The 18,935-nt window shown below is 46.8% G+C and overlaps 1 protein-coding gene across 1 annotated transcript in view; it reads left to right on the top strand.

The window, feature by feature from the left end:
• The first annotated feature begins 7,150 nt into the window (after positions 1-7,150).
• Positions 7,151-18,935, top strand: part of LOC141133232 (PDZ domain-containing protein GIPC1-like) — a 52,548-nt gene continuing 40,763 nt past the window's right edge. Inside the window, exon 1 of the mRNA XM_073622483.1 lies at positions 7,151-7,326. The gene's annotated coding sequence lies outside the window, so the exon portion shown is untranslated. The remainder of the gene's footprint in view (positions 7,327-18,935) is intronic.

The following is an 18,935-nucleotide window of genomic DNA, read 5'->3' as shown; positions in this document are numbered from 1 at the left end:
AGTAAGTGCCACCGCCACTCTGCAGGTTAAAAAAAGATCTTATTTAAGCTCTGATCTACCCTTCTGTCCATCAGTTCTTCAAATTAAATAGCAGGAGTATTGAAAGAATCCACTTCTTATGAAAATTCGCACATAGCAGATTTATCAGATCTGAAGGGGGAAAGCTTTTGGGACTTCTGGGTTCTATAGACTTGTCATCTCTTAGGATGCCTGCCATTGTTTATCAAACAGTTCCTCCCAACTGTTCAGTCACATGTCCCACGTGTGCACTCAGATGTCATGAAGTGAGTGTGTAGGTAGGAGTTAATTCTCTGCATGGTTAAACCCCCCCCAGTGAGTGGCATGGGGGTTTGTCACTCTAATATATTTAACACACCATCAGGTTAAAGAAAATAGATATATGGGAAGAAATGGTTTACTGCAGTCATTATGTGAGGTCTAAAAGAATTAGAGATATGTCCTTTCAGGGTAGGTCCTTAGGTACTCTTGGAGAAGAGGACCAAAATTAAGGACTGTTAGTGAGGAATGTATATTGGAAAGGCTGATTTGTATCCCCTGATTTTTGTAGGTTCTGCTAAGGTTGGTGGAGAGAGAAGCAGGAGATGTTAGCAATATGCTGTACCGTTATAATACTTTTACGTGCGTTAAAGCAAAGCATCTCGTTAATTTAAGAGTCACTAAGCATCTCGGAGGTGAGCCTGTGGCCGGATGCATGTGGGTAACTAAGATGGCGGAATTCCTCCATAACTCAGGTAGTGGTACCCCATCTCCACCCTGTAGAGGAAGATGGTGGGAGATGCCCTTGGCCAGCATGACCATTGCTGTTGCAAATCTGGGGCCATGCTTACAAGCAGGAGACTCTGCCATCATCCAGGGTGAGGTTGAGTAGAGGAATTAGCCAAAACTTAACTAGCATTCACTTAAACCACTACCCATAAAAGGCTTCATACCAGAAGGCAACAGATTGTGTCATTTAGACTCCAAAAAAGAAGTTGCGCCGCTTAGGAAGCATCTGAATATGGAAGATTTACCTTGGACATTGGAGACTTCCATCCCAGGAGAGGCTGGACCTGAGTAGGAGCACTATAGCTAGGAATAGCAACAGGAGCTGACTCAAAGGAAAGTATGATACAACGGGTCCTATACGATGACCATCCATCTTATCATATGGCTTTGTGTTATATACACGATCAGACACAACTTTATGGGCATCACAAGTTTGTTGTGTATGGGACTGCGTAGCTGCAGAGTGGTCAGGGCGACCCATGTTGACCTGTGTCCACTGCCAAAAGCTCCTACAATGGGCATATGAGCATTAGAACTGGACCACGGAGCAATGGAAGAAAGTGGCCTTGTCTGATGGATCACATTTTCTTTTACATCATGTGGATGGCCGTGTGTGTCACTTACCTGGAGAAGAGATGGCACCAGGATGCAATATGAGAAGAAGGCAAGGCGGTGGAGGCAGTGTGATGCTTTGGGCAATGTTCTGCTGGGAAACCTTGGGTCCTGCCATTCATGTGGATGTTACTTTGACATGTGTTACTTGTTACATGTATTACTTTGACGTGTAGCACTACCCCCGTAGGAGTCACTAGTGTGCAGGGTCCCCACTGCTGTCACATAGCATTTCCTTCACACACTCCAAGGCAGAACACAGTCATTGGCTTGTTTTTGATTTTTTAGTAGGGGTTGATAACTTAGATGAGGTAGGGAATTATGGGATGCCCAACTTGAAAAATGGCCAAAGCTATTCACAAAGGGACACTTCCTCCCTATTTACAAAAAGTCCAATTTTCCTTCCTCCTGCACAACCTTGGTTTTCAAGTACAGCACCTGCTGCTCACTCTTGAGGAAACTAAAGCCTCGTACACACGATCGGATTTTCGTCAGACAAAGCGTCAGACTTTTCTCCGAAGGCCGTGTGCCGTGAACAGGTCTTGCATACAAACAGTACACAATTGTTGGCCAACAAACAAACTACATGGAATTTCAGCTCTTGAGCGCCACCCTTTGGGCACCTTCTGCTAATGTCGTGTTTGGTGAGCAGTGATTCCGAGAATGCGTGTTTGTACTTTTGTGTGACGGACTTGTGTACACACAAGACGAAAATCTGACAACAGACAGTTGTCCGCTGAAAATTTACTAGCCTGCCATCCAACATTTGTTGGCGGAAAGTTGCACAACAATTGTCTGATGGAGCGTACTAACAGTTGGATTTTAGGCAAACAGTCTGTCATCACACAATTCCCGGATGAAAATCTGATCGTGTGTACGAGGCTTAACAATCTCTATAGTTAGTTCTGCAAAGGCCCATTACAGGCAGGGATTCCCAACCCCTAGACAAAGTAGTGCAGTGAGCAAACAGCATGACAGTCCTCCTGCTTCCCTGTGGCCACTGATCCCAGCTCCACTTGCTTGTAGTAAAATACTAGCCCACCTGGCTGCCACCAGCCATGCCTGGCTGATCTTCCTCCCAGTCCCCCTAACTGACTTTCTGCCCAGTCCTGCCCGACTGGCACACACACATGGAGACCTCCCAGGGCAAGGGTAGATGAAGACTTAGCACTGCGCGGTCTTCAAGAGAGCCCTGCTGCAGATGGCAGCCTCTCCCCTTGTCTATCCCTGCACCATGCTGATCTACTCACTGTCTCTCCTTGCTCCTTCCACTGCCTCCTGTGTCAGGATCCTTCCAGACCAGCTTTCCTAAGCACCTGGCCCAAGGTACCGCCCCTCCCTGGCAGGGATTTCCTCAAAGGCCACTGACAGCCTCTCCTCAGCACTCCATCTTCCACCCGACTCCCCCTGCTGACATAGCCCATGTAGGGTTGCCACCTGTCCGGTTTTGACCCGGACAGCCCGGGTTTTGACTCATGTGCCCGGGTTTCAACCCGCCCGAAACCCGGACACATATAGCAACTGTTCAACCATCCTCTGGCCCCGGCCGCAACTTCTAGAGTGGCGCATGCCGATTCCCGTGCCCGCCGCCATAAATGTACACTGTCACACTGTGCGAGTGTGCGAGAGCTAGGCAGTTGGCAGCGGGCGCCCCGTGATTTTCTGAATTAATCATGTGCGGGCGGCGTTCATAAGGGTTTGTGATTGGCCTGGTGGAGCTGTGGGTGATCAAGGCCGCCCGGAGTCCCGCCTCCCTGCCTGGCGTGCGATGTCTGTGTGTCTCCTGACTGAGGTGAGGTCTCTCTGTCATCTGCTCTACCAACCGCCTGTCTGTCAGCTACCCCTCCCCTCTGTCAGATACCCCCCTCCCCTCTGTCAGCTACCCCCCCTCCCCCCTGTCAGCTACCCCCTCCCCTCTGTCAGATACCCCCCTCCCCTCTGTCAGATACCCCCCTCCCCTCTGTCAGCTACCCCCCCTCCCCCCTGTCAGCTACCCCCCTCCCCTCTGTCAGCTACCCCCTCCCCTCTGTCAGCTACCCCCCCTCCCCCCTGTCAGCTACCCCCCTCCCCTCTGTCAGATACCCCCCTCCCCTCTGTCAGATACCCCCCTCCCCTCTGTCAGCTACCCCTTCCCCTCTGTCAGATACCCCCCTGGCCTCTGTCAGCTACCCCCTCCCCTCTGTCAGATACCCCCCTCCCCTCTGTCAGCTACCCCCCTCCCCTCTGTCAGCTACCCCCTCTCCTCTGTCAGCTACCCCCTCCCCTCTGTCAGCTACCCCCCCTCCTCAGTCAGCTACCCCCCCTCCCCTCTGTCAGCTACCCCCCTCCCCTCTGTCAGCTACCCCCCCTCCCCCCCTGTCAGCTACCCCCCCTCCCCCCCTGTCAGCTACCCCCCTCCCCTCTGTCAGCTACCCCCCTCCTCTGTCAGCTACCCCCCTCCTCTGTCAGCAACCTGCCCCTCCTCTGTCAGCTACCCCCCCCTGTCAGCTACCCCCAAACAGCACTCATTCCCCCCCTTCGTCCCCCGCTCCAGCGGGGCTAATGTCCTGCAGCCGGGTCACACTGCACTGTCTGTCTGTGCACGCTCTCTCTCCCACCCAGCCGCCTGTACCGATGCCCCAAGACAGTGAATTGAGGGCCTCTGGACTGGTGTCCTAGCAACCAGGGACACTTTTGCAGGAAAAAGCATGGTATTATAGACTCTGCTCTACTGATATCATCCTCTGCTCTACTGACACCGTCCTCTGCCCTACTGACACCGTCCTCTGCCCTACTGACGCCATCCTCTGCCCTACTGACGCCGTCCTCTGCCCTACTGACGCCGTCCTCTGCTCTACTGACGCCGTCCACTGCCCTACTGACGCCGTCCTCTGCTCTACTGACGCCGTCCACTGCTCTACTGACGCCGTCCTCTGCTCTACTGACACCGTCCACTGCTCTACTGACGCCGTCCACTGCCCTACTGACGCCGTCCTCTGCTCTACTGACGCCATCCTCTGCCCTACTGACGCCGTCCACTGCCCTACTGACGCCGTCCTCTGCCCTACTGACGCCGTCCTCTGCCCTACTGACGCCGTCCTCTGCCCTACTGACGCCGTCCTCTGCTCTACTGACGCCGTCCTCTGCCCTACTGACGCCGTCCTCTGCTCTACTGACGCCGTCCTCTGCTCTACTGACGCCGTCCACTGCCCTACTGACGCCGTCCACTGCCCTACTGACGCCGTCCACTGCCCTACTGACGCCGTCCACTGCCCTACTGATGCCGTCCACTGCCCTACTGACGCCGTCCACTGCCCTACTGATGCCGTCCACTGCCCTACTGATGCCGTCCGCCGTCCACTGCCCTACTGACGCCGTCCACTGCCCTACTGATGCCGTCCACTGCCCTACTGACGCCATCCACTACTCTTTTTTTTTGGGTACACAAATGCTTTTGTTTTATTTAATCATGCCCCTTTAAGTCCCCCTACTGTTAATGCAATTTGGCCATAGCCACTGTTCACTGTAGAACACCTCATTACTACTCTCTTTGGGTAACCCAAAAGGTGTCCCAGGTATTTTACAATCCTATAGCGTGTACTACAAAAAAATTGCCATGCGCCGCAAAAGTGTTCGGGTTTGGCTTGAAGAAAAGGTGGCAACCCTAAGCCCATGTCTATTTATGGGGTTGTCTCTGCCAGCCTACATCTGGGGATTGGCCGAGGCTCCATAAATATTCATTGTAGCTCCTCCTAACTCCGGCCGTCTAATTCTAGAAGGTTCTTCAACATTCCAGACACTAGGGGGAGGCATCAGAGAGCTGCCAGGATCAGTCATCCAGCCCTGGCCTCTAGTAACCCTGACCCGACTTGCACACACACATGGAGACCTCCCAAGGCAAGGTTAGATGAAGATTTGGCACTGTGCGGTCTTCAAGAGAGGGCTGCTGCAGATGGCAGCCTCTCCCCTTGTCCCTGCACCATGCTGATCTACTCACTGTCTCTCCTTGCTCCTTCCCGCTACCTCTGCAGCATGGTTCCTTCCACTGCCTCCTGTGTCAGGATCCTTCCAGACCAGCTTTCCTAAGCACCTGGCCCAAGGTACCGCCCCTCCCTGGCAGGGGTTTCCTCAAAGGCCACTAACAGCCTCTCCTCAGCACTCCATCTTCCACCCGACTTCCCCTGCTGAAATAGCTCATGTCTATTTATGGGGTTGTCTCTGCCAGCCCACATCTGGGGATTGGCCGAGGCTCCATAAATATTCATTGTAGCTCCTCCTAGCCCCCGCCCTCTAATTCTAGAAGGTTCTTCAACATTCCAGACACTAGGGGGAGGCATCAGAGAGCTGCCAGGATCAGTCATCCAGCCCTGGCCTCTAGTAACCCTGACCCTTTTCAATGACTCAGGTGATTCCAGGCCAAAATATGTTTTTCCTACGCTCACACTAGTAGCCCATACTAGAGGGTGTGAGGTACCAACTACCTCAACATTTCGGGTGACCAAGTACACCCCTTCATGGAAAAGGTATTCCCTGATGGCAGTGGTAGGGTTGCCACCTTTGCTTCAAGCCAAACCTGTACTTTTTAGTGGTTCATGAGAATTTATTTTTGTTTTAGTATACACTATAGAACCGTAAAAGGCCTGCGATACCTTTAGGTGGCCCAAAGAAAGTAGTGATGCGGTGCATGTAGCGGTTGGGGTAGTTGTCCTCCCCCAGCGGAATCTGGGTATGAGCAACGGCAGCCATATGAGTAGCGGAGGGGCTCTGCCTGTCCAAGGCACCCCCACGGCAGCGGAGCTGTGCCAGCCTGGGCACTGTTCTCCTCGTTTTGGGATGTGATGTCTCCAGGAGGTGGGCTCGGTGTGGATTAGCACCCTCTACAGCCCTGGCCAGGGGGATATCCCTGGGACCTGGGACAGAGCCAGGCTGGAGGGAGGGAGCTTCAAAATGCCCAGGGGAACTGGGTGTAGGGACAGTCCTTTCTGAATAATGTGTACGGGTTTCAGGCGGACTGAAACCCAGACACATGATGCAAAACCCGGACAGGTGGCAACCCTAGGCAGTGGCCAATTTCAGCAGTATAATGCGACCTGCCACACTACAAAAATGGTTCAAGAATGGCTTGAGGAACACAACAACGAGTTTGAGGTATTGACTTGGGCTTCAAATTCTCCAAACCTCAATCCAATGAAACATCTGTGGGATGTGTTGGAAAAACAATCCATGGAGGTCGCACCTCACAACTTACAGGACTTAATGGATCTGCTAGTGACGGGGCTTGGTGCCAGATACCACAGCATACCTTTACAGGTCTCGTGGAGTCCATGCCTCACCGGGACAGGCCGGCAAAAGGGGGACCTACTCAGTATTAGGTAGGTGGTCACCCAGCTATGGCTGATGTGTGTATACACAGACATAGACTGCCCATATAATGCAATCTTCATGTAGCAGCTCATGGCTGAAGCTACTGATCACTGTGCTGGGGACTTTCCTTGCCATCCATCTCCACAGCCAGGGACTGTCCCTGCACACCTGGACATCACATGATGTCACAGATGATAAACATCAAAATGGTGACAAACAAGAGGCCCGCCTCCCTCTCAGGAGTCTTTCTTTAATCGGCACTAAGATGGCGACACCAGCTCCGCCCCCCATCTCTTCCATAATCACCATGGCAACAGCTTCAGCACGTCTTCCCTTCTCTTATCCCTAGACATAGCTGAACGGCACCGCCCCGTTCTGCCCATCACGTCCCCATGGGCGGTGCCAGCCACGCCTTCCCTCAACACGGACCGCGCTGCTGATTGGGCCGGTCGCCAGCAGAGGCTTCCTCTAGGGGGCACGCCCACACTGACTAATGTGAGAAGAGTCACCGAAACCGGAAGCGGTACCGGGAAGCAGCAGAGACGGGCGGAAGCGGTGGGATCTCTCCGGTGTTCCCTGCGGAGGGTGAGGAAGTGGGGGGATGTGTGACTGGAGTGTGTGTTCTTCTATGGCTACTGTACACCGAATCCCTGTATTCTGTGTGATGGAGGAGAGCTCATGTATCGTACAGCCTGATCAATACACAGTGTATGAGACAGTAATACAGGGGACGCTTCATTCATATCACTGTGCTGTGTATGTGTGTATATCTATCTATCTATCTATCTATCTATCTATCTATATATATATATATATATATATATAGATAGATAGATAGATAGATATACACACACACACACACACACAATTGTATGTACATTATAGATAAAAAAAGAAGGTAATTGATGGCAGCGACACGTCCCAGAAAAGTTGGTACAGTCCATGTTTCCTTGGTTCCTATTCTTTTAACCTCTTGCTTACCGGGCACCTAAACCCCCCCTCCTGCCCAGACCAGTTCTCAGCTTTCAGCGCTGTAGCACTTTCAATGACAATTGCGCGGTCATGCTACACTGTACCCAAATGACATTTTTATCATTTGTTTTCACGCAAATAGAGCTTTCTTTTGGTGGTATTTAATCACTATTGGGGTTTTTATTTTTTTGCTAAACAAACAAAAAAAGATAACATTTTGAAAAAAAAAAAAAAAGTTTCATAGTTTGTTATAAAATTTTGCAAACAGGTAATTTCTCTCCTTCATTGATATGCGCTTATGAGGCGGCACTGGTGGGCACTGATAGGCTGAACTGATGGAGACAGATAAGGCGGCACTGATAAGTGTTACTGATAGGTACCACTGATAGATAGCACTGATGGGCAGCACTGTTGATGAGGCACTGATTGGTGACACTGATAGGTGGTACTGGTGGGCACTGGTAGGCGGCACTGTTGTGCACTGGCAGGTGGCATAGGTGGGCACAGATGAGCTGGTGGGAGCTCTCCTTGATCAGGACCGATGTCCCACTGAGAACCGCCGGTGATCGGCTTTTTTTGTTTTCTCCTCTCCTATCAGCACAAGGAGAAAAAATAGCCAATAACCGGCTCTGTTTACATCACATGATCGGCTGTCATTGGCTGGCAGCTGATCATGGGGTAAGGGGTCGGGATTTCATAGACTCGCTGATCACAGAGCATGCCGCGAGCTCCCTACAGGGGGGGGGGCGCGCAGGCTGCTCGGGCAAGGGAGGACATCTGCGCTGTAGCCGTCATTCTGCTATAGCGCGGATCTGAATGAAGAAGTTAACCACTGGAAGACCAGGTCTATTCTTGCACTTCTCATACATGTAAAAATCTACATTTTTTGCTATAAAATGACTTAACCCCCCCCCCCCCAAAATGTTATATGATTATTTATTTTTTTAAGCAGAGGCCCTAAAGAATAAAATGGCGATCGTTGCAATTTTTTATGCCACATGGTATTTGCGCAGCATTTTTTCAAACGCAACGTTTATGAAAAAAAATACACTTTAAATACACTTTAATTATTACCTTCCTGCCTAAGCCTTTTTTCTGACGTTTGTTGCTTACAAGTTAAAATCAGTATTTTTTTGCTAGAAAATGACTTAGAACATATATACATATATATATATATATATATATATATATATATATATATATATATATATATATAATACACATTTATTTATATTATATTATATTTTTTTAGCAGAGACCCTAAAGAATAAAATGGCGGTCGTTGAAATTTTTAATGTCACATGGTATTTGGGCAGCGATCTTTCAAACGCAATTTTTTTTGGAGAAAAATACACTTTCGTGAGTTAAAAAAAAAAAAAAAAAGTTTTCTTATTTATTTTATTTGTACACTATCCTTTTGAAAAAAAAAAAAAATTCTGATCACTTTTATTGCTGTCAGAAGGAATGTGAACATCCCTTGTGACAGTAATAGTCAGTGACAGGTACTCTTTATGGAGGGATCTATAAGACCCCATATCCCTCCTTTGCACTTAAAAGCTTTAAAAACGCCAAGTTTGGCAGTTTTGAGTGCTATAATTTTTTAAAATTTGGCGCCTTTAAGTCTTCAGTAAACCGAAAGTGATGACATAACATCGGTTCCGGAAAATATTATTACAGGGGAATTGGCGCTGTTCAAAAGTGATAAAAATAGGAAATAATAAATAAATAAATAAAAGAATATAAAAATGATTATTCTCTGAGTAATAAATCGAAATCAAACACACTAATGTGTAATAAAGTGCAAGGAGCCAAAATAAATATGTTATCTGAACTATATAAGAAATAAATAAAATTCATAAACAATAAATAACAGTGATATTAATAACACCAAATATCGTGCTGAATAGCTGGGTAGCTAAAAAAAAGCTAATTAAAATTAAACAATGTCCTCAAATTAATCCACAACAGTCCACAGTGAAAAAGTAGCAAGAATACTTCTGAGACACTCTGACTCTCTAAAATGCTCTTCTTATACCCAATCATGTTGCTGACCTGTTGCCAATTGACCTAATCGGTGGCAAAATGTTCTTCCAGCTCTTCCTTGTTAATACAGGGGGTTCCTGAGTTGCGAATGGGTTAGGGACTGCCTGTTGGTTCTGAAGTCGGATTTGTTCGGAAGCGCATGCGCAGAACGTCGTTTTCAGATGTTTTCCAATGTTCTGTCAAGTAGCCGCGCATGCGCAGACGTCGTTTTCCGATGGTTTCCTATGTGCCCGCCGTCAAAAAATGGCCGCGCATGCGCAGAACGTCATGCAGCCTCCCGTTCATAAGTAGGAGTTGTTCGCAAGTCGGAGGTTCGTAACTCGGGGACCCCCTGTACCACTTACTTTGCCAGCTTTTTGTTGCCATGTCTCAAAAAAATTGTGACCGGTTGCTACCATCAATTACTTTTTCATTTTTTTTTTTCTTACAGTGGTAGATTTTCTCAGCTTAAACATTTCATATGTTTTCTATTGTGAATAAAATATGGGTTTATGAGATTTGCAAATCATCGCATTTTGTTTTATGTAGATTTTACACCGTACCCCAACTTTTGTTGAATTGGTGTTGTGTCTGTGTCAGTATGTGTGTATATGTAGTATTCATTCATATACATACACACTCATTCAATATTTATAAATAATTTATATATGTATGTATATGTTGAGAATCGTCCTATTATAAATGATGTGAATATTTCCTTCAATGACCCAATCATGTGAAAATCAAATTCCTGTCTACTTATTTCACCTGCATATGTTTGCACAATATTGAAGGGAACATTCACCGTTTGTATGAAGGTTTTCCTCTCCTTCAGACCTCTATCAGGTGAATAGACTGTTGTGGTCAGATGTGGTTAAAGAGTTGCTTCACCTTTGTCAAAAAAAGCTGCTTACGCAGGTAAGGGGTGCCTGTAGATTAACCACTTGACATCTGCGCTATAGCTGAATGACGGCTACAGCGCGGACCTGAATTTCCGGGAGGCCGTCGTATGACGGCCTCCCCTGTGCACGCGCCCTACAGGGCCTAGTCACTGAGACTCTGGTGATCATTGATCCGAGTAAGGGACCGGTCCCGGCCCCTTACTATGTGATCAGCTGTCAGCCAATGACAGCTGGTCACATGATCAAAACAAAAGCTCTGTGATCGTTTTTCTTTTTTTCTCCTTACGCTGACAGCGCGAGGAGGAAAAAAAAGCTGATCACCGGCTTATCAGCAAGGGACATCGGTCCAGAAGAGGAAGAGGTAATTCTGCCTCATATGTGCCACAAGTACCCCCTGCCAATGCCACCTGCCATTGCCACCTGACAGTGCCCACCAGTGCCACCTGACAGTGCCCACCAGTGCCACCTATCAATGCCCACAAGTGCCACCTATCAATGCCCACCAGTAGTGCCAATCAGTGCCACCTAGCAGTGCTGCCTATCAGTGTAACCGATCAGTGCCCATTATTGCCACCCATCAGTGCCCATCACTGCCACCCATCAGTGCTGCCTCATCAGCGTACATCAATGAAGGAGAAAAATTACCTTTTTTAAAATTTTATTACAAAATATAAATACATTATTTTTTTTTTTTTTTTTTTTTTTTTTTTTTTTTTTAAATTCGGTCTTTTTACATTTTTTTTTTTAACAAAAAAACCCCCAAAAAACGCAGAGGTGATCAAATACCACCAAAAGAAAGCTCTGTTTGTGGGACAGTGGGTACAGTGTTGTATGACCGTGCCATTGTCATTCAAAGTGCGTCAGCGCTGAAAGCTGAAAATTGGTCTGGATAGGAGGGGGGTTTAAGTGCCCAGTACGCAAGTGGTTAAAAACAAAACTGTGCAGCTTTGACCAAAGTTAAATAATGCCTTTGCTATAAGTGTAGGCCATGTATGTACCTCCCAAAGCCTGGCTGAGAAACCCCTGGAGATGGCATCATTTTGATCTGCCCTGTTGTTAGGATGATGCTAAGACACTCCCATCCGATTCAACCCCCCCTCGCATGCACATTCTCTCCCCATAGTAGAGATCAGTGATGCTGCATTGGAGGAGAATACTGGACACATGCAGGGGTTGGGAGCTCACGCCTTTGATGATGAGGTAGAGCAGTAACCGCTGGGAGTCTCTTAGCAACATCCTGGCAACAAGGCAGAACAGGATAATGCAATCTCTGGGAGTTTCTTGGCCAGGCTTCGGGTGGTACATAAATGGCTTACACCTATAGCAAAGTCAATATTTAATGTTGGTTTTGGTGAGGGTGAAGCTAACCCTTTAATCCTGGGCTCTGAATACAGCAGCATACAAACTGAACACCTAGCGTCAGCCAGAGCTGAACACAAAGTGTGTGAGTCCCGTACCAGTCAGAGCACCTAATGACATGTAACCGTATGAATGAGCAGTTGCATTTGCGTGTGTACAGCGGCAGCGCTAGTTATTGGTTTGTGCTGGGTGCTGGCTGCGTCTATTCGCACACACACATTTCTATCTTTAATTTTCCCCACACAGCTTAGAATATGAAAATGTAGAAGCTGATTGGTTGTGCTCCAGTTGAGACTTTTTTTTTTTTTAAGTGTACGCTGCGGGCACAAGTCACAGATTCTCACTGGCAGCTGCCCGTGTAAATGCACCCTTACTGAATCAGCCCGATACATTCATACATACATACTGTACACACAACTACACATATCTACACACACACACACACACCCACTTATACAAACACACACACTAGGGTCACTTTCAATGAAAACTATTTACCTACCAGCCTGGTGTGAGAGGAAGGTGAAGCACGCACTGTATGATATCCCAGTTACTAACGTAAAGGATAAGATTACCCAGTAGCAATGTTTTAGCGCTCATTTACATTAGGTACTGTGACTGGCATTTTCCTGCATTAGATCAATGTCCATCACCGTAAGAACACACAACAAACAGTTATTTTCTGTGTGCCTTGTTCACACTGCAACATCGACCCTGGGTACTGAGCAGTGCATTGTGTAAATGTGAATACTGCACTTCTCAGCAATGGACTAGAATTCGCCTAAAGGCGTTGTGTACTGTCTGTTTCTATGCACTGCCGCCAATATGCATTGCATAGAAATGAATGAAATGTAATTTTGATATTTCAATAAAGTTGGAATAAAAAGGGGGGGGGGGGTAGACGGTGCATTGCGCTTAAAGCGGAGTTCAACTCAAAAGTGGAACTTCCGCTTCTCCCCCTCCTCCGGTTCCACATTTGGCACCTTTTCAGGGGGGAAACAGGGACCTGTTTTTGACAGGTACCGTTCCCCACTTCCAGGAGACGGGGCCACAGCCTAGACTCCCGGAAGTTCGGCCCCCTCCTCCTTCCTCCGCCGCCGAACCAATTAGCGCAGCGCGCTTCACATATGCGCAGTAGAGAACTGGCTGTGAAGCCGAAAGGCTTCATTGCGGGTTCCCTTACCAGGAATGGCGGCGGCTGCACCCGACAGTCGATCCGAAGATCGGCTGGGGTGTGAACATTGCAGGCTCCCTGGACAGGTAAATGTCCAAATATTAAGTATTTATAGCTGCTGACACATCCCACCAAACCTTCAACTGACAGCTGCCTACACAGTCAAATTCTGAGTTTTACTATTCGGCCAGTGTGAATGGGCCTAGGTAGAGGTGGAAGAGTCCTTTTGTGATTCCTTACCTGGTCCTGCCCACCTTGGTGTCTCGCTCCCACAGTCAAATGTCATTTGTTGGACTGCTGTGGTTGACATTATTGTCTTCAGAGTTGAGAGTGAACCTGAATAAACCTTTGCTGCCATTGTGCTATGTGCTGGGTGTCCAGTGCGCCCCTGTGACTTTTAAGGAGGGGTGGGCTCCCTCCAGGCTCACCTGTCCACTATAAGACCCCAATCACACTGGGGCAGGAGCGGCGTCGGCGGTAAAACTGCGCTATTTTTAGCGGCGGTATTCGGCCGTTCAGCACTATGCCGGCGGTATAGCCGCGCTGCCCCATTGATGTCAGTGGGCAGCAGCGGTTTAGGAGCGGTGTATACACTCGCTCCTTCACCGCTCCAAAGATGCTGCTAGCAGGACTTTTTTTCCTGTCCTGCCAGCGCACCGCTCCAGTGTGAAAGCTCTCAGGGCTTTCACATTGGGGACACAGCAGCGGCTGTTTCAGGGCGCTTTGCAGGCACTATTTTTAGCGCTGTAGTGCCTGCAAAACACCCCAGTGTGAAAGGGCCCTAATGCATGTTCTTCCACTGTGGAGGATCTCAAAATTTAGAGTTGGCACTACAAATAGTGGGGTGCCTTGACGGGGCTCTGCAGCTTAGGGATTTATTTGCAAATGTGTGAAAACGAAACCCTTGTTTTTAACGCAAACTGTTAGACAAGGTGATTTGGTTGGTTAGCAGGCTAGTCAGTAAGTTGAGCTGGGAATTTCTTTGGTTTTGTTTTACATGCGTTGCCCTTCCATGTGCTCCTTGCTGCAAAGGCCAGTTATAGGTGAGGGCAGTGGTCATTTGTACTGTTGAACCTGAATAGAGGTTTGGGTCTCCGCTCAGGCTTCTGTAGCCATGTCCGAAGGATTCCGCTATGGGTGGAGGCTGGTGAGGAGTCACTCTATGCAATCTGTAGACAGTGTCCTAATCGCCACACACCGTGCAAGCCCATCCATCACACCAGTGATAACGGCCGAAAACCCAGCTCTGTTTAAACCACCCCACTAACGCGTTTCACCCTGCCTGCGTGGTTTGGGGTCCATGACTAAGCCCCGTGGATAAGATGAAATGTGTCAGAGGGGCGTGGCTTAGACTGAGCCAGGCTGAGGCTGTCAGGTTGTCTTGTGTGCTGATTGATATACACACACGTGTGTTCATGTAAGAAATGCGTCATCGTGAATCAGGATTTGTGAGACCTAATGCTAAGGGCTACCATATACATTTGCAGGCTAACCTTTTTCGTGACAATGTTCCATTAAACTATATATAATCCAAGATTTTTATTTTAGTTTTGGGCCTCATGCACACGAATGTTTGCTGCAATAAAAATATTGCTTGTGTAAAACGTCCGAGTTTGGAAAAGTCACTTACATGGCTGGCTGTATTTCCCACCCGCGGCAACTCGGCTGCAGGAAAATGCCAGGAATTTTACACTAGGCGTTTTTTATACCAGCAAACGTCTGTGTGCCTTGGAGTGGGGAGGCGTTATTACCCCGGGTTTTAATTTCCGTATTTATCGGCGTATAACATGCACTCTAATTTTAAGAGGGAAGTTTCAGGAAAAAAACATTTTTTAAATAAACAACTTTGAATTAAAATAAGGGTCAATGCCCATCAATGCGGCCTGTTTAGTGCCCATCTGCAGCCTCATCTCCCACCCAGCCTGATCAATGCCCATCCATTTGCAGCACATCTCATCAATGCAGCCTGATCAATGCCCCTTTTTAGCCACAATGCTTTTCTACAGCCTCACCACCGATGCAGCCTGGACAGGGCAGGAAATCACTGAGCCGTCATCTCCTGTTTACTGGGCTGTCACTCGGCTCTCACACACACACACAGTCCCGCCTCCACTATTTCGGCATTGGACCAGCTCCTGTGATAGACAGAACACTAGTCCAATGCCAGTGGTGGAGGTGGGACTGTGTGTGTGTGATGTGGGAGCCGAGTAAACCGGAGATAACGGCTCGTGAATTCCAGCGGCGTTCGCCCCCTTCCTTCCCCTCCGAGGTACGCAGTCGGCGTTTAACACGCACCCGTGATTTGTCCCCTATTTTCAGGAGAAAAAAGTGCGTGTTATACACTGATAAATACGGTACTTTCTCTGTTTCCATTAGGCTTGTTTCTACACAGGCTTCAGCTTGTATAAGAGCAGTGTGAACAGCAAGTTTGACAAAGCATTTGCAGAACTTTTTAGCAAACTTTGGTGACGCCTTAAAGTGGATGTAAACCCACTCTCATCCTTTCTAAACTACTCCCATAGGGGTTATCTATAAGGATATACATGCCTCCTGCATGTATCTTTACCTGCCAAATGTCTCCCCTCTGTCTGTTATGAGACCCAAAAAACTGCAGATTCTGTGGGTGGGTCTGTTGTCTGGAGATCGGTGGGTGGAGTCATGATGTCAGTACACTCCCCTTGTCAACATGCATTTTCTCCTGTGTATTGTTTACACTGAACTTCTGCTATGATCACCAACATCCAGTCAAAACCCAGGAAAGTCACCACATGACTTCAGCATGTCCAATCATGCTGAGGTGTGGAGCTACCAATCCTGGGAGAGCTGGAGAAGAAAAGAGGAGGGGATCTGACATACACCGAATGGCTCTCTCAGGCTTGTACTTGAGATATGTAAATCACCTGTCAGTCACAGCAAGGGGGAGAAATGGACTCTTATTTCTCTGTCCATTTTTATCTCACTAAAAAAAAATAAGAGGACTGCTTAGAGCTGGATTAATTCTTTGTGGCAAGACTGGGCACAGATGAGAGGAAATCCTATACTGTACAAGGTGCAAGCCTTAATTGAAAATTTTTTTTTTTGGGGTTACATCCACTTTAAGACCCCTTTGACACTGAGGCAGTTTTCAGGCGTTTTAGCGCTAGAAATAGCACCTGAAAACTGCCTCCCATGCTCCCCGAATGTGAAAGCCCGGGTGCTTTCACACTGGGGCGGTGCACTTGCGGAACATTAGAAAAAGTCCTGCAAGCATCATCCTTGGGGCGCTTTGGGAGCGCTGTATGCATGAATGGGCAGCTCTTCCGAAGCGCCTGAAAAGAGCTTCAGGAGCACCGCAAGCGGGCGCTTTTAAATCCTTCGGCTGCTAGCGGGAGTTAAAAGTGCCCCGCTAGCAGCCGAAAAGCACCACTAAAATGAGCGGCGCTTTAGCGCTAACGTTCGGGCGGCCCAGTGTGAAAGTAGCCTAAAAGTACCATTCAACTTCAGGTTGTAATTGTTGAGCACAGAACTTAAAAGGCGTGTTGATTGCCACTTTCAGTAAGTGGCTAGCAGGCTTCAGAACTTCTTGAAGCCTTCTTGACACAAATAATGTCATTATATAACTAGAACAGGGTGGTGCCACAATTTTCACACCTCCCATCCTGTTCTAGAACAATAACATCTGCCTTTCCTTGGTAATTGAATAAAGGTGTCGGTGCTACATGTGTTTTTATAAATGCTGGGTGATTTTCCTGACAAATTTAGAACTCAGGAAGTGGCTTGGAAAAGCAACAAAACCTCTTCATCATTACAGAACAAGTCCGATTGAATGTGACCATCTACCAAATAGATGGCTTAACCCTTTTGCTGCCAGGTCTGTACGTTGTTCGGACCTGACAGCGGGGGATTTCACACACAATCCGGTGGCTGCAGCTCCTGGGATTGTGTGTGAAACTGACTCCTGCCTGTCAGGTAAAAGCATTCAGGCGACTACCGATTGCTCACACACACCCCCGGTAGCGGCGCCTGACGCCCGATTGAAATTCAATATGCATTGCAAAATATTCAGTGGAGCCCAAAGGAGAGGTACAGGGTCTCATTAAAGAGGACATGTCACCTAGGGCTGCAATTTTCATAATCGATTAGTTGTCTGATTATTGTTTCAATTAATCGGTTAATAACCTTAAAAAAAAGTGTGGTGTATAATTTAGTTATGTAAAGTTTAAAAAAAAAAGGCAATTTATTCTTAAATATCTCTATGCAGTGGTAAATATAAATAACCAACTATCTGGTTAGGGAGCAAAATCTCTAATCCACTCTGAGAATAACAGGCAGAAGATATATACTGTATATACTATTAGAGGAGATATACTGTATTTACTATTAGAGGTTGAATCTAATAAATATCATCTTACTCCGAGATCATTTTTTTTTTTATTATTTAAAAGAAAAAAAAATACTGTTTTGCAGATTTTCAAACAGAACTGTAATATATTATATGCTGGCCATACAAAAACAATGTCTTCCTTAAAAAAAAAAAAAGTAATTTTAAAAACGTTCGTTCGATTTTCTAATCGTTAGTGGGATCAAATCGATGTTTGTTTTCAACCACACAGTGACGGGAAAATTTGGAAACAATAGAAAATTTCTTGGTCAAAGGAATTTTCAGACAGTGTATGTGGTTTTCGTTCAGAAATTACTTTCATTTTAAAAACAGAATGTTAAAAACAAGTGAAATTTTCAAACCACATTCTTTCATTCAGCGAATGTACAAAGATTTTTCGTCTGAATATTCTCGTCTGAAATTTGATCCGTGTGGCCAGCATAAGGCTTGGTACACACCTATGCAATTTGCTTTTGATCTGTTTCTGCAGTGCTTTTTGCTGTGCGTTTTGATTTTTGCAAATGTGATTTTGCTGCAATTTGCGTGTTTTTATGCTTTTTTTGGCCAATTTGTTGTTGGGCAGATAAAAAAACACAAATTGCTGCAAAAACACACTACAAGCTTTTCTGCAGCTTCTCCATTAAAGTATATTAAACCAAAAAAGCACTGTTTTGCGTTGAAAAAAGTCCCTGATTCTTTCTAAATACGCAGCGGTTGAACACAAAGCATAGATCTGAAAGTGTCCCATAGGAGACCATGTTAAATGAACTGTAGTGTGTTTCTGCAAAAAACACCAAAAAGCACATAGGTGTTAACCAGGCCTAAGACGTTTAGTCAAATAATGGGGTTAAAAAAACTAAAATGAACCCTTTATAGTACAGTGAGCAAATCGCTACTGTAAGGGGTTATTTTTTTTACTGTGGAACAGTGAAAGTAATATTTACAGTAGTGATTATTTGCTCTTTTTATACTATAAACGGCTAATTTAACCCCATTATGTTACTGGCCGATTAATCGATTATGAAAACAGTAATCGATTCATTTCATAATCGATTAGTTGTTTCGGCCCTAATGTCACCTAAAAATCATCAGATAGGGGACTTTTTGTCCTCCTATGTCAAGAAAAAAAAAGTGACGTAAAAAAAAAAAAATAAAGTTACACCCCCACCCCCCCAAAAAAAATTTGAGGGCCCCCTTCCCCACACATACAAACGCTTGCATCGGGGGTGCCTACGTGTGAAAGTGTCTATTGCGTTACTCATGTTACATATCGCTGCACAGGCCGGAGTGAGAGCAATAATTCTAGCGCAAGACCTCCTCCGTAACACTAAACTGATGACCTATAGGGGGCTTTTGAAATTTTGCCTGTAGAAAATATAGGGTACTGAAGTTTGGCACCATTTCA

Source organism: Aquarana catesbeiana, linkage group LG03 (genome assembly GCF_042186555.1).
Source record: "Aquarana catesbeiana isolate 2022-GZ linkage group LG03, ASM4218655v1, whole genome shotgun sequence".
Classification (NCBI taxonomy): Eukaryota; Metazoa; Chordata; class Amphibia; order Anura; family Ranidae; genus Aquarana; species Aquarana catesbeiana.
The sequence above is the reverse complement of the archived record's forward strand: the minus strand, read 5'-3'. Positions and strand labels throughout refer to the sequence as shown.